Here is a 12,942-nt window from a genome sequence, read left to right as displayed (position 1 = left end):
ATGTTCTTTATATATTTCCACAAAAACCTTGCTGAATATGCATTATTTGAGTCCTATATAGAATAACTAGGACTCCCGCCCAAAATCATTTCAGCTTATCTGGGTACCTCCAACCTTTTTTATTTGCGTGTAACTCCAGCCCCTCTTCATCTTTGTTATCGTAGCCGCTATTGTTTCTCAAGTACCATCTTGATATTAGCAGTTCCTAATTCAAGCCTTTTGCAGGGTTTGAAGGACCTATTTAATTGTAAATGAGAACACGTGCACAGGGTGGAAAGCGTGTGATCTGCCAGGAAACACTGAGGCGGCCCCGAGAAGGGCCTTTATTAAGGTTGACAGCCGTTTTGTGCCTCTTCACTTGGCAGCGACGACACAGCGTGTGCGGTCCCCATGGTTTTGCCCCAGCTGTCGAAGCAATCCTCGGGCACAACCTTCGACATCTGATGTTTTTATTTAAAAAACACATGGACCAAAGTCGTGCTGTATGCAGTGCGATCACCATGTAGTTCCACTGACGGCGAACAATCATCCACCTACCCCGGCTCTTTGGACAGATTCAGGAAACGACTGAAAAGAACAAAAGTAACGAGCAAACAAGTCAGAACGCAAAGAAACGAAGGCGCTCTGCGCTAATGCTGTAGCGAGGTCTAATATGTAAAATTTCACGGCTGGCGTCGATTTCTACAAAGCGCGGGTAGTCGCTACGGAAATAAACAAAGGCGCACTGGAGCTGGGCAAGTCTGCAGCTACAAGCACGAGTTTTTTGTCTCTACCGCCGATTTCCACACCGCGCGATCGTCATAACTTTTCTTGGACTTGCTGTTGAAGCTGACAGCGATCATAAAAATTAAGGCCGCCGACTGTAGTGACAGAGGCTTGCCATTGAAAGGAACAAAGCCGTGCACTTTGTCAACCAGGCAACGAGGCCTAGCGCGAGTTTTAGAGCCGACTTGGACAAAGCGCGAGACGGCGCGCGCTTCTAACGCTTGCCGACGCAAAGAAACAAAGGCGCGCTGCGCTGGGATAATGCTGTAGCGAGGTCTAATATGTAAATTTTCACGGCTGCCGTCAATTTCGACAAAGCGCGAGAAGTCTCTAAGGAATTAAGCAAAGCTGCACTGCACTGGGTGAATGCTGGACACTTAGGCCAGGCGCGATTTCCACAATGCGCGAGTCGGAACTTCTGGACTTACCGTTACAGCTGATAGCGATCCTAAAGGGCAGATTGTAGTGGCATAATTATCGTGGCCACTTTTACCCTGGACTTGCCACTGCAAAGGAACAAAGGCGCACTGGGGTCGATGCCCTGGCGTCTCGCCACGTGGTATCGGTCCGCGGCAAATAAGGACAGCATCGGCTCGCCAGAAGCATCCAGAAAACGATGCTGCAAAAAAAGTTACGTTACAAGCGCCGCAATTTGGCGAGTTCTGCACGAGAAAACTTGCGAAAACGTTGTTCAACCCTTACCTCGTGATTGAGAACGTGCACGCCCGACAAGCGCTTCATCGTGGCTGTCAGACGGCGGTTCAGATGGCGACGCCGGCGGTCCTCAAACCGCACCTTATGTGGGTCGTCGTAATGGAGTTGCAAAATTTTGAACACCAGCACGACGTGCTCCTGCAGCAGGAAAACGAGGTCCTGGAATGCGCAAGGCATGTAGGTAAGCGGTACAGCACTTCATGAAGCGAAATTTGAGATAAAATGCGCACCTTTATGTCGCTGGCGATTTCTCGCGGGTCAGCGCCTTTTGGGGGTCGTCGCAATGTCGTGGAAGCAAGAACTGTACAGAAATTTCAGCTGGCTGCGCCGACGAGCGAATCACGCAAAAAAAAAAAAAAGAAGCCATACCTGGACAGCTTCCGAAACGCGCGCGCCGCCGCCTACGCTCACGAAGAGACCACGCACGCCCGGCGGCCGGCCGGCCGGCCCTAGCGATTCCCTAGGCACTCTAGGGACAGGCCGAGAGAGGCGCGGCGACCCCACATCCGGTTGAGAACGAGGGCAAAGTGAAAAAACGTCGCGCATACACGCATCCCACACCCTGGCTCGAGACCTCTACTTCCGAGCCAGGGGAGAGCCGCCCGACTGCAAGGACCTGGATGAGAGACTGATCAGCTATGCAGAAATAATAGAGAGCTATAGAAGTCAAAGGAGGATTTTCCCTCCGCCGGACAAAATACTAGGGAATAAAGAAGCTACAACTTGGCGTAGACTACAAGCTGGGAACTTCATAAACCCGGTGTGGGCATCACACGTATTTAGGGAACAGGAAATAGAGGAAAAATGCAAAAAATGCGAGAATAGGGGGACCCTAGATCACATCATTTGGGAATGTACACACTCCCCAGGGATTCAAGAAGGAATAAATAGCAAGGAAGCCTGGGAAACCCTTCTGCAAAGCGCGGACCCCGCCGTGCAGAAAAAAGTCATTCACCTGGCACTGAGGCCGCAAGAGACCAAGAACTCTATGCCTGCCTCGGCGCGGAGGGACGGGGAGACGAGGCGCGCTACGTCACCGGCCGGCCAAACCCCTCCCCCGCTCCCAAATTTAGTATTCACACGGGCATCGGGGAGCCGCCGCAGGGGATCTAGACGCGCGAAGCGGCCGGGCGGCGTGGGAGGGGTTAAAGAAAGGGCCGGACGGTCGGTTTTGCTGTTCTTTGAAGACAGAAACCGAAAAAGGGAAACAGACAGTTCCCAGCACCGGACACATCAAATACATGATGCGGCCGTATTTGCTAAGACAAAGCTATTGTACTCACCAACAGTGTACGGCTCAAACTGGGGGAAACGAGTTGCCATCTCCCGACAGATATTCTCCCAGACGGAGGCTTTCAAGCGTGTCTTGTAGTCGCTGTTGCTGACATCCCACAGTGAAGGATACTGCTCAACTAACGACAAGAAGAAAAGCATTGCTTCGTCGCTCCAATGCATCTTTCGCTTCTGGCGCACGCTGAAGAAAGGCACAAAAATCGACGCACGAAGCTCGACAGGAACGTTGACGTACACAAGACAGGCGCTTCTGAAAACGAGCGAATACTGACTACACAGCGAAATATTGCAGGAAAGACCGGAGGTTCAGCACAGCTGGTCCAGTTCGTTCACAGAAAGGCCAACTGCGAAGCGTAGCTGGTCTGAGTCCCCACGAGAAGCTTGGAAACCATGCGCACTGCGAACGTCAAACTGATGGGAACTATTCCGTTCCCACGATGGTGCCGACAGCAAGCAATTCGACAAGGGAGATTATAAGTCTGCGAAGGCACAGCTCAAAGGGTTGAAAAGGAAAGAAGGGGCTGTCTGGTGTACCTCATCGTTCCTATCGTGTTTCATGCGTCTCGAATTTTGTGCATCCCTTCATTAGGGAGAGGGGGGGGGGGGGTTAAAATGCTAAGATGCTTTGCAGCGACGAGGCAGTTATTATTATTTTTTTTACAACAAAATCCGCCATCTGGGTTTACCATGCTCAAGGAGCGGGGCTGTGCTGATCTGAGGAGGGAAAATGCCGACAGTCGAGGGGGGGGAAAATTAGACGAAAAAAAAAGAGATGCGTGAAAGATAGAAGAGAAGAAACTCTGAGAAGATGCAGACAAACACAAAGACGACGTATGCCACAAAACGCATCTTGCTCTAACCAGTTCATAAATATTGGACTTCAAAAATGTTTTTATTAGTGCACGTATTCCTCTTCGTCCAACGTGCGCAAAATCCACGGCAAGAAGTAATACAGCTCCGTCGACAGCGGAGCGCCACTCACAGCGACCCCAACGCGCGCCCTGCCAAGTGCCGCCTAATCTCCCGGGGACGCGGGGACTGAACGTAGCGGCCGAGCGAACGGTCCCCTCCCCCGTCGGCGGCGGCCGCCGGACCAAAACCGGAAACTGCGTCGCCGCGAGCACTCTCGAAGGCGTGACGTGTACGCAGCCGCCGTCAGTTCGGGAGGGATTCTATCCCCCGTGTGAATACCCCTTTAGTTGCGAGGCTCCCGGCCCCCACCCCTAGGCCTGCGTGCCAGAGATGGGGAGTAGGGGAGCCTCTTCTCTGGTGGAAATAAAGGTTTTTGGAATGGAATGGATCCCACCGACCAATCGGCGTTTCCAGCCCACCGACCCGCAAACGCTTCTAAAGAAAACACGCTGCACGCCGCCGCACGTTCGGCTGGCACCGTGATGGAGAGCAACTCGTGTAGTATTTGAGGTCACTTCCTGAGCACCAGCACGGAGGCAGTGCGGCTGAGCCGAAGACACCATTAGACTTTTTAGGCATTTACTGCACTCTGAGACATCAAAAACATGTTTTTTGTCGTTAACAAACTAACAGTTGTTGCTAAAAGTCAGAAAAAAAAATTAAACATTGTTCGGGCGCTGCGCATCGCAGTCTCCCAGCCATTGAAACCGAAATTGAGGGTCATCATTCAGCGCCGCCTAGGAACCGGTCTGCGCAATGTCGAGGTGATAATAATAATTATCTCGAGCAACGTTTTTAGATCTAAAAACGTTGATCTCGAGGCCCATTGAAATCGAGGAGACGCTTCAGGCATGTCCTAGGTAGGGACCGGAACTAGGTACAGCTGGGAACGGACTGATGTAAACACAAAGAAAAAGACCGGTTCCCGGCTCTGCCTAGACGTTTCGATTGCGAAGTGAGATGCGTACCGAAGTGAGCTGCGTATGACAGTTCACACGAAGAGTGTGACCGGCATCACTAGTAAGCAGTGAAACCTTTGAGATTACTTGGAAAACCGCATGGCTTAATTTCTCCAGTCTTGTTGCACGCTGTTCGTTCCAGCTCCAGCGTGCGACTTGCGGACCTGACCTAAAAGTTTTTCTCATCGACCCTCCGCTCATCGTAACGGTGGGAGAAGAAAAATGCAGCGTATTACGATCGAAAGAGTAATTTTTTGTCACTTAAGAGGTCTAGTATGTTGCGGCAGGCAGCCAAGTGCGCTGCTGGCTTACCGGTTTCTAGATTATGTCAGGACGGCGCGTCATCTAGAATCATCACCTAGAACATAATCTAGAAGCTATGCACCAACTAGCCCAAACCAAAGTAGTTCTTGGCTTACCGGTGTTGTTGCCTTTGTTTGTCGCATGCAGTCACGAAGTTGTTAAGAAGTGTTCTTGGCACTTTTTGTGACAGTTTTGTAGTTTTAGCAGGAGCACGTCATCAGTGCACTCGATTGCTGTTGCGACTGCGGGAAGAACGAAAAGGAAAATGCACGGGCCTGCCTTCTGGCTCGTGCTGAGCCACAATCGCTGCCACGTGCTCTCTTTTTCGCGTACATGGAGCTCAGTCTTTAAAAAGAGATGTGAGAGGAAAGGTTGAAAGGTACGACGCGCGTCGCAACAACCGCGTTGTCCGAAGCGACGACGACGGTTTAGCAACAGATACACCCGGTGAAAAGGAGCCCTCGCCACATGTGCGGGACCCCTAGATCCCAGCCCCGTAGGGCAAGGAAGCCACCCGACCCCTGCACTCGATTGTGTAATAATTTTTTTTTTTTTTGGGGGGGGGGGGGAAGGAAATGGCGCAGTATCTCTCATATATTGTTGGACACCTGCACTCGATTGTGTTTTGGCTTGGTATTATGGAGTTTAACGCACTGACATTGTACGGTACACGGGTCTCTAGCGTCTCGCCTCATCGAAATGCGACCGTCGCAGCCGGTATCGAACCCGTGTTTGTTTACGTCTTCGTCCCACCCACCTGCGCAAGTGTTACGCATCCAAACTATCCCAACATTATATGCTCGAGACTAGACGGAGCTACTGTCAGGGGCCCTACGACCCAGTGGTGTAATACTGAGCATGCAGTGTAGCTGATTGCAGTGTGCACGAACGGGAAGGCTCGTAAACAAGCAGTTACAACGCTTTGTCCTTCGGCGCACAGTGTAAAAAAGTGTCAAGAAAACGTTACCATCTGTGCTGGTCTTCCTAAGCGATCGCTCGTTAATATGCATATGCTTGTTTACTTTATATTATGGTCATCTTCTTGTGTTTGGAGATGACAGCTCCCTTCCACGGCAGCTAATGCCAGCTGTTTGTTTGGTGCAGTGAATGAGCATGAGAGTTGGTATTTTCCTTGGGATTTGGTACACTGCACAAATGACAGTTGTGGGGTTTCAGTCTTCTGCCATGAGCAACATCAGTTCTGCTTCCTCAATTGACAGTAGTTTCTGTTCACAGGGCCAGCTGCATTTCACATAGATCAAAACTCCTCTGACTTATTTGTCTTCTCTGCATAGACTGCATTGATGGAAATCTTAGTTTGTTGTATATTTGCTGTGCTACTGCGAACATTTACTTTGCTAAGATAATAATGTCCAGCACAAAGACGTTTTTCCAAATACACCCTAAGGAGATCCCAGTGCTTTTGTAGACTTCTTATGTTTGTGTGTATTATTAAGCAGGGTTTTCATTGTTCTTTGATAATGTAATCCTCTGCAAGTACCTCCCAATCTCATATCCAGAGTTGTTCCTTATCTATACTATGTAATGCTGACTAAGTTGTTCTCACTCTCTAATGTGATTACACTTGCCCCTTCTTGTTTTTGAAGAAAAACCGCCGTTTTGAGCCAGCATAATTTGTAGTCTTTCTCTCCAGCCAATTTCTTTGCTATCCATAGCACCTTTATCGTATGAGATGCTAGATTTCTCATTGACGTATGTCTTCATTTTTTTAAAGATGATTCATTCCTTTACCTGTGTGTTGCAAATTTGTGAGATAGAAAATCTGACATGTGTCGGAGGCACTGACCCTTCTTTACATTTCAGCCTATGTACCGCCTCTATGTGCTCCAAGGCCAGTTCTGCCAGGGATTGTACCGTAAGATTCAAATTTTCATTTTATTTTTATTTTCAGGTATTTCATATCCCTAAAAATTTCTCCTTCTAGAGTAGTGCACTAGACTTACTACCTTTGCTTCTAGTTGGCACGTTTTAGACCGTTGTGCCTCTAGTGCCTCTATCTGTGCAATCACCCTTTCCTCGTGCAGTACAACTATCTGGGGCAGATGAAACCTGAGCTGCTGTTCAGCCGCAGTGTTTTTGGAATAACATCAATTGGGTGTTTGCTTTGTCTTGTACAGGCGAGGGAAAGTGAAAACACAAGGGGAATGGTGACTGAACTCCATATCAGCGCTATCATGATAGCACGCGGCTGTGGTCAAGATATCCTTGCTGCACCCTTCCTAATATGCTGGCCTGTTTGCCCACGCAGTTGTGCCGGTCACGGCTTTTCCGAGAAAAAAGCTTTAAGGAACCGCTCTTCACGCCTGTTACGTTTATTACCATGTTACGTTCATTTTTCAAAGGATACTAAGGTCAATTTGGAGCACCTGCATCGAGAGATTTCAGCATTCTAATGACAGGGGTATACTTTTGCTGCAAATGGGGTTTTTTATCAGCTCTTACAGGTTACAGAATGGAATACATATATTGTGGCTATTGGCTGTTTTTACAAGTGAATTCCAGTGAGTCGAGGCAGATTTTTTTTTTTTTTTTTTGCAGAGATCCTTGTTGCTAGGCTACTCTGCTGTTTGCTTTGATACAATAATCACTGATTCCTGTTTGGTCTTGACGTCTCAATTTTTGACCGCAGCGGTGGCCAAGTGGTTGAGTATCCGCTTCGCATGCGGGAGGTGCGGGGTTCGATCCCCAGTACCGCCGGGTACCCACCGGTGATACAATGGGTACAAGATTTCTCTTGCCTGGTGCTCGGCTTATTCAGGGTGAAATGCTTGGGAAATGGGTTTTTGACTTCACCATGAGTAGTCGGAAAACATTGTGCCATGGCGCTCTTTGGCCTCAGATGCCCTTGCGCCATAAAAATCCACCATCATCATCAATTTTCAGTGAAGTGGTGGGAAATTTTAAATATAATTTTCTCAGTAATAAATTACGTTTATCCAGCAGCAAAAGGCTGCTGGATAAACATCAGCATTGCCAGAAACAATCATATAGTCAATTTTCCTAGTAGGAAAAATTTTAATCTGTTGTCTAAAGTGACCTTGTCTTGTGTTACAAGGTATAACACTTTCTACTGATGTGCGCAGCTGCTAGGTTTTTCCTTTGCAGCTTATTTTAGAACGGAATGTTCGGCTAGTCAGTATGGTGACACCCTGGACAATGCATAGCAGAATAACTGGGGTGAAAAGAGATGACATATGTGACTGACTGGTGAACCCTATGTGAACAGAACCGCAGTACCGTAAAATTCCTACAGAACTAGAGACCTGCACATTTGGCACTGCTCCAGCGCGCATGTTCTAGTTCATGCCTTTTGCCGCTAGGGAAGGGCAGCTACGGGCGGTGTGGTGCTACAATTAACCTGTTGAGCAAGACGGCGTTGGTTATTTTACTTCAAGTATGTACTAGTTTTGTCATTTGTCTACGTTTTGAGTATTCATTATTCATCCATTGCCTAGCAAGGATGCCAGAAAGTCTTGTGCTTACATGCGCGCAAACAAAATATTCACCACTAGGATTTGAAGAAATGTCATATTCGTATCGTTCATTACTAGGTTTGAAAATAATAAGACAGGACAAGTGCACAGGGAGGCAGTGAGAGGAGAGAAATCATTTGTCGAAAGCAGGCGATGATGATGATCATGACAGACGAACAGGTCAACCAAGCACCCTCAACAACCGAAAAGTTAACAAAGATTGGCGCATGCAGTCCCATAGGACCCCGCCAAGTGTGCAGGTCTCTAGTTCAGTAGGTCTTGGTTAATTTCACATTTCCGTGCAGTTCTGTTCCCGGAAAGCGCCCCTCCATTCCTACCACACTCTCCGCGCCTAGCCGATCCAGTCTAAGAATCCAATCTAATCCAATCCTGCTTTTCAAGCCATTTGCATGCTCTTTTGCCACGTGCAGTTTATTGCCTTGTTTTGATGTTCACAAGTCGGCAATGCATTCGTACAAGTGGCGAAGAAAATTGAGGTCATACAATGGCATCAGGAAAACGGAAGGAACAGGCACCAAACAACTCGAGAGTTTAAGCTCGACCGGAAACGGATACGGGAATGGGACAAGATTTTCGAGAAGTTGCTACAGCAAAACTACGGGAAAGCAAAACATGGAGAAAGTTGAGTAATGGCGCGCCAGAATGCGTGGACGATGCACTCTTTGAGTGGGAAGGAACAGCAGGATGTTTTAAATTTATGTGCACCACGCTTCTTTTTTTCTGGCAAGAAAATGTTGGCGCTATCTTGAATTTTGGTGCCATTCTGGGATAGCACCCTCCCCCTGCTTTTCCAATAATTTTGACTTGCAGGGATAGGGGTGCTTGCTCGGAATTTTACGGTATGTATTTTTCTGGTCATTAAGGGGAACCAACAGACAAAATGCTTTGAAAATCAATCTGTGCTAGTTGATTTGGCAGACTCCAGAAATGCAAAATATAGAGAACTTCCTGGTATGACAAGGCAATGAACAGCATTACATGGGAATTATTGTGATTGTATTGGCTGCAGATATTTGTAATAGCTGATTTTGGACAGGTCAACTTTTCTATGTCATTGGGTAAATGCAGGACTTTTTCTATGCAATATTTTTCATGTATATCATGTGAGAAATGGAGTGCCAGCATAGGTACTGTTTCAATGGGTTTCACGTGCTCAGTTTTCCTGTCTATTTTTTTCTCTTTTTCCCTCGCCTGGTTCAGAGCACTTTTGTTCCGTATAGTACCCAGTTGTCACTGTTGGGACTTTTGCCACCATCTCTGTCTCTGATCCAAAGTGGCATTGCACAACATTTTTTCTGCACAAAAGCTCCCTTCTTATATTCACCTTCAGTGTTATTTTTGATTAGGCTGAATTGTCACCCTCTCCTCAATAGGCCGAACATGGTTTGTGGGGCTATGTAAATGCAACAGTGATATGATTGCTGTGCCAAAGGACAAAGCCTGCAACATGCTGCTACATAATGACAAAATACGAGTAATCTGCTCCATAAGTTCGTATTTCCTTAAGAACATCTGCGTTAGGCGGCACTAGTGGAAAACCTAATTTTACCAAGAATTCTTCAATTGGTCGGTAAGCAGGCGGTTATCATGCTGACCGAGCTCACATTTAGCCCGCATAATGCAAACAGAGAAGCGAAACAGGCCTGGAGTATGCAGGGATTGGCTTTGGTCATCTTATGGTGTGGATCTGGAGGACATTGGAAAGTCTCGTGGCACAGATATTGACAAATGGCCCCACTGACAACTTTCACGTCCTTGCTCAGTTGAAATGAGCAACCCAAGCTACCGCGAACTTCTCGGTGGGTGTCAGTTTTGCGGTTCGCTTCTTTGTCCTGTCAAAAAAAGGCGGTTGTGTGTGGCGTACACATGGCCGATGTGGGAAAGAGTTTTTCAGAAGTGCGTGTTTAAGATTTGTTGAAAAAAGCCGAGATACTGGAATCGCATTCAGGGTTGGCGGCCATCAATTTTGCTATTATAATCTTGTGCCATAAGATAACAATTAAAAAGCTGATTAATTAATTTTATCTGGTTATTTTTAATTCCACTTTATTACGAACAAAATGCCCATCTTGCTATGTAATCTAACCCGCTGCGCTGGCTCATTTGTTAAGCGCTCGTCTACTGAGCCAAACAAAGTACCCGGGCTCGAATCCGGCCGCAAAAGGCGCCGGTGTGCATTGTGTTTTCAGTGCACGTTGAAGATCCCCAGGTGGTCGAAATTATTCAGGAGCCCTCCACTACGGCACCTCTTTCTTCCTTTCTTTCACTCCCTCCTTCAGTTGCGGCTCAGGTGTCTAGCAAGATATGTTAGACAATTACTGTCATTTCGTTTCCTCCAAAACCAATTTTCAATTTTTTCATAAATCTACCTGTGCAGACCACCAGCAATGACACATCCTTCATGGGTTTAAAATGATGTATGTCAGCTATAGAAATGCTGGGTACATGAATATGGAGGGCCAGCTGAAGCTTAGTTGATAAAGAACATTATGTGAGATGCGAAGGTCATGAGTTGGTATCTTCCGATTGGCATGTGGCTGTCTTTTATGCTACTCTGTTTTAAATAATATTGGACTGTAAAAAGAAATTACAACAATTAATATCCCAGTGATCAGTGTTACAAAAAACATACCCTTATGCTGTCCTTCGTTTCTGTTATCTATTATATACGCAAAATGCTCAGTTTTCTGCTCCAAAAGCTGCTTCGAAGTTGCTTCGGCCAATTGCATTACTCTACATGAGCAGAGAATGTAAATAAAAATGTGTAGCTCTTGAACTTAGCAAACAAATAATTTGGGAAAAGTGGATTTGCTTGTTTTTCTTTTTTCTTTTTCCTTGCTCTAATCTGGCAGTCACCTTGCAGGTTGATGGCAGCCAAACCCAGCTGCTCCGCCTACTACTCTGTCATGGCCAGCACAGCCCAAGCAGTCTCCATTACCTACTCATGCTGTTCAAGCAGGGGACCTCAACGATGACTGCCGCAACTACTGCAACAAGTAGGTTCCTAAAGGAGGTGACAACATTGTGTGATGTGCCTTTGGTGAGTGGAGTTTTTGATCTTCGCATATGGAGGTCTGCTGAGTCGCTGTTATTCAGAGCTAAGTGCCATGGTACCTCTGTAGCTCAAGCATTCAGTTGCTCAGCCTGTCACCACAGGTTTGATCCTAGTCGGTGCAGATCTGTTTTTGTAAACACGAAATGCACTTGATCGGATGTGAGATTTGGCTTGCAGGTCACTTTCAAGTTGACTGCATATTCCAAATCGAATGGGAAAGCAAGATGACGCGACAGTTTCTAGGAAGCCATCATTGCATCACGCCCATCGGTGAAAGGCAGTTGGAGATGAGAGCAAATGTCTTCGCTGAAACATGTGCACTGTTGTTTTATGAACAGCAGTATATGAAAAGTGGATGCAATGTAGCCTGGATACTAACCCAGTTGTATGATTGTGGGGCATCTATAGCAACAGAATTGTAACATATGAACGCTTGTAAGGGCCACACTTTTTTTTTCCAAATTTGGGGGCCTATTTTTAGAGTGTAGCCTATACGCAGTGTGCGGAAAAAAAAATTTAAGTAAAAACGCAGCGATCGAGTGGCATTTATTCTACGTTCAGTCGTCACTCGCAGAGTATTCCAATTGTGAGCTCAAGCTGTGCTCTGGTGCACAGGATGTCGCACAGGATGTCTGCTGTCAATGCGTAGCCATTGTTCCGCGCATCCATCATTTAGCAGAACTGCTGTTCCAGATCAGGAAGCTTGCACAGCTTGCCTCAGAAAGCACGCTTATTGCATCTTGTGTTCCTCAATGTATCTATTTGGTTGCACCATCGTCGGATGCACTTCTCGGCCACACTTCTCGGCCACATCAAATTTCCTTCCTCCTGTACACTTGCCATGCTGTAGGGCGAACTCTTAGCCATGTAGTTATTAAGGTGCTTGCCCATTGTGCTAAAGCTGCAATGCTCGGCGGTAGCACGCGAAATCCACAACTACGCTGAACGAACACTCTACCAAACCCCTCATGCCTTTGACAGCCACAAAAGGCTGGAGCTCGTGATGCCGACGAGGATAGTATGAGCTTGCGGCGGAGGATAATGTTGACGATGATGATGAGCCGTCGCTTTGGGCGCCATTCATGGGCGGCACCTGGAAGCTCCAATGCTCATGCGTTGCCTCCGTGATCAAGCGCATCGTGGCTCGCCATCGGAGCTGATCGCGGAGGCCATGGTATGGTGGCTAGAAGGGAAAAATGGGAGCATCGCCTGCTGCGGAGTGTAACAACAGATCGTGCAGGCAGCGGCGGCGCTGTTGTCACTTTTTAGATCGGTCAGCCGCGGCGGACGCCCTGCGGCTGTGCCAGCCAGGCGCGTTGCAGCAATTCCAAACAGTCTGCAGAGTTTCCAAACAGCTTGTTATAAGAGGAATCCGGCAGTGTGTCTAGCTAGCTATGGGGTGTTGTACACGGAGATATAAGCGCAG

General features: G+C 47.4%; 2 long non-coding RNA genes across 2 annotated transcripts; one reads left to right on the top strand and one right to left on the bottom strand.

The window, feature by feature from the left end:
- Window positions 1-1,225: 1,225 nt before the first annotated feature.
- On the bottom strand, window positions 1,226-1,838 carry LOC144100472 (uncharacterized). Its single transcript, XR_013307671.1, has 3 exons — window positions 1,710-1,838; window positions 1,468-1,638; window positions 1,226-1,384 (listed from the first exon to the last, which is right to left on the bottom strand). It is a non-coding gene; the product is annotated as an uncharacterized LOC144100472 (long non-coding RNA).
- A 2,671-nt stretch (window positions 1,839-4,509) lies between these two features.
- LOC144101952 (uncharacterized) lies at window positions 4,510-12,336 on the top strand. The gene is made up of 3 exons (XR_013308114.1): window positions 4,510-4,704; window positions 6,771-6,822; window positions 11,325-12,336. It is a non-coding gene; the product is annotated as an uncharacterized LOC144101952 (long non-coding RNA).
- The last annotated feature ends 606 nt before the right edge of the window (window positions 12,337-12,942 follow it).

This window comes from Amblyomma americanum, chromosome 8 (genome assembly GCF_052857255.1).
Source record: "Amblyomma americanum isolate KBUSLIRL-KWMA chromosome 8, ASM5285725v1, whole genome shotgun sequence".
Lineage (NCBI taxonomy): Eukaryota > Metazoa > Arthropoda > Arachnida > Ixodida > Ixodidae > Amblyomma > Amblyomma americanum.
This window is presented reverse-complemented; position numbering and strand designations above follow the sequence as displayed.